Genomic DNA, 3,424 nt, shown 5'->3' on the forward strand with positions numbered 1-3,424 from the left:
AGTGTTGTAAATACAACTTAACCACTGATTTCTAGTCGTGTCCATTTTTGGAAGGCCAAACAAAGTTGTTTCGCTTTCACAACGAAACACAGCATCACACACGGTGGCCTAGAGTGAGCAGTGGCGGCCTAGAGCGAGCAGAGGCCGGGGCTTGAGTAAGGAACGGCCAGAGGGCTACAGTGAGCAGAGACGGCGGGCTTGAGAACGGCGCGGTCGGCGGATTCGACGAAGGAGCGGCCGGAGGGCTTGCGGCAACCACATGTGACGAACCGTTTTAGGGGGGTGTGGCTGACTCTTAACTTTTATAAATAATATCTCTTTGGATTTGAGACTTTAGTCTTTGCAACTTTACAGATCTTCTTTATGCACCAAGAGCTTGTAACACTCCAAAGAGAAAGGAAAAATTTAAATCGCATCATATGACCCCTTTAAGAAGCAGTGAAATGGTTATGAAACCAGGCATGCACTTGTCACTTTGTATTTCTACTGATCAGATAGCTATCCGATTTGTTCAAACTTTTCCATTTACACATTGCCACATATCCTAAATGTCTCCTCAAAACGAATATAAATACGATTTTCAAATCCTGCGCTATGTGCAAATTAAACACAGTAGGCTACACATCACCGAACGCAATAGATATACACTGCATTTTATTCATCATCAGCTAATTTTAAGATCAAAGACCGCAATAGGAGAGAGGGTGTCATCACTTGTGAGAGAATAGGCTATAGTCTTACTATATAATAAGATGACTGTGTTTTGAGCCCATGGATGTTAGAGCCTTGCAGATTCGGTTGCGGATTGATTCGTTAAATGCATACCTCACCCTCTCCCTCCTTCATTTTTTTTTTAAGTTAGACTTCAACCGTTTGCTCAATCTATTCATTATAAACAATATAGCAAGAAAAAATAAAATGTAAAACAGTTTTTTTTTCTCTCTTTTTTTCGTTGGTAAAAAAAGTGTAGGCTAAAATGTCACTAACGACCTGAGGGATGTAATAGTGTAATTATTTTTTCCTGCAGATCCTATATAATTAAATATCCGATGACTCAATAAGTGTAATTCACCTTTATTCCTCAAGATGGCAATGTTTGATAGACAAAGATGACGTGATGTTTTACTACCGCAAGCATAAAACAAAATATCAGCAGCAAAAACTGAACTGGCTTGAATGGCTATGCTGCAGAGCAATTACTGTACGCAATTAAATATAAGTGTCACTGTCATTTGATGGTGGATGTGGTGAATAAGCGAACAAAATATTGATTTTGAAGTAATTGAAAACGATAGTTTTGAGAATATGTTTGAGATCGCGAATATGAGCCAGATGCTGAATGTACTGAGGGAGCTACATTGAGCACTTACCCAGTAGGCTACCCTTATAAGTTTCAAAACGTAACGAAATATGCTTAATTTTATTCTTTTGTAATTGTTATTGAAATATCAGGAGAGTTTTATAAAGCAAACAAACAAATAAATAAACCTTATGAGTGAGCATGACCCTGGACTCTACTAAAACAGTTCACACTTCAACCCCCCCAATGTTCAAACCAAAACTACGCCCTTTATGTTAGGGTTAGATTTAGGATACCGAGGATTGGGGTTTAATAAATATCACTTCTGTAGCCTATAAAACACTGCGTCTATGATTTGTCCCAATTAATATAAAAAATCAATGTGTGTGTGAGAGAGAGATTGAATGAAGGACATTTTATTCATCCAAAGATGTATAGGCCTACTGGGAGATAATAAGACTAAGATTAGTTAGCATAATAACAGCATAAAACAGCTATAAAAATCGTTATGAAACTAGTGCTATGAAAACAACCGAGTTTTGCTTATGCCAAGGAAAAGAGCCATGGGTTCAAGGATGGCCAAACAATACATAGCAATTAAAATTCAAAAGAAAGAGAGAGAGAGATACAGCGGGTAAAATAAGTAGGCTATTGAACACATCACCATTTTTCTCAGTAAATATATTTCTAAAGGTGCTGTTGACATGACATTTTCACCGGATGTCAGTAACAATCCAAGTAATCCATACATACAAAGAAAGCAAAACAAATAAGTTCAGAAATTATGTTGTGTAAAAAAAAAAAAAAGTAGAATGACACAGGGAAAAAGTATTGAACACATGAAGAAAGGGAGGTGCAAAAAGGCATGGAAAGCCAAGACACCAGCTGAAATCTATCAGTAATTAGAAAGCAATCCTGCCCCTTGTCAGTGGAAATTAATATTAGTTGGTTTAGTCCCATGACCAACGTGTCACACAAGAAACATTTCATGATGGGTCAAAGCAAAGAGCTTTCTCAAGACCTTCGCAACCTTATTGTTGCAAAACATACTGATGGCATTGGTTACAGAAGGATTTCTATACTTCTGAATGTTCCAGTGAGCACTGTTGGGGCCATAATCCGGAAGTGGAAAGAACATCATTTCACCATAAACCGGCCGCCATGACCAGGTGCTCCTCGCAAGATTTCTGTGAAAATAATTATCAGAAGAGTTGTCCAAGAGCCAAGGATCACTTGTGGAGAGCTTCAGAAAGACCTGGAATTAGCATGTACAATTGTTTCAAAGAAAATAATAAGTACAGTAAGTAAGTAATGCACTCAACCGCCGTGGCCTGTATGTATGCACACTCACCACGCAAGTCTCTAATGCTGAAGAAAAAGCATGTTGAAGCTTGTTTAAAGTTTGCTGCACAACATTTACACAAGCCTGTGAAATACTGGGAGAATACAGCACAGAACTTAATTTCTGAACTTATTTGTTGTATTGTTTTCTTTGTATGTATGGATTACTTCTGGTGAAAATGTCACGTCAACAGCACCTTTAGAAATATATTTACTGAGAAAAATGGTGATGTGTTCAATACTTATTTTACCCACTGTATGTTTTCTATATATATTATTATTTAGGTGTATTTGGGAAATTGCAATTTAAAATGCAATTACAAAAAAAATAAAAAGGTTTGCTGTGCTTGTTTGTAGAGTTCCGCAATTTGGCTCAAATGTGGTTATTAAATATAAATTTGATTACTTATTAATAATACTTAAAATAATAACAATGCTTATTATTTTTATTATTATTTATAAGAATATAAAAAAATTAAATGTTACTCTTAAAACAATCCACTGTAAAACAAAAAAACAAAAAAAAGGTTTTTAAAATAAAATCATTTCATTTTACATGGTTTAGTTAAATGCTTTATTGGTTTTGATGACAAACCATCAAAGAAACGCATAAATATTATTAATATTAATTAAAAAAAGATATTACATTTAAATTAATTTTTTACAGTGTTTAGTTTTAAAGTAGTATTACAATCTTATTTTGTGTAATGTTTCTGTTTCATAAAACTCACAATAAAATCGTGATTATTATTTTATAGTCATGTTAAATTGGATAAAAACAGC

The sequence above is a fragment of the Sinocyclocheilus anshuiensis genome, unplaced genomic scaffold, assembly GCF_001515605.1.
Source record: "Sinocyclocheilus anshuiensis isolate Anshui unplaced genomic scaffold, SAMN03320099.WGS_v1.1 scaffold487, whole genome shotgun sequence".
Classification (NCBI taxonomy): domain Eukaryota; kingdom Metazoa; phylum Chordata; class Actinopteri; order Cypriniformes; family Cyprinidae; genus Sinocyclocheilus; species Sinocyclocheilus anshuiensis.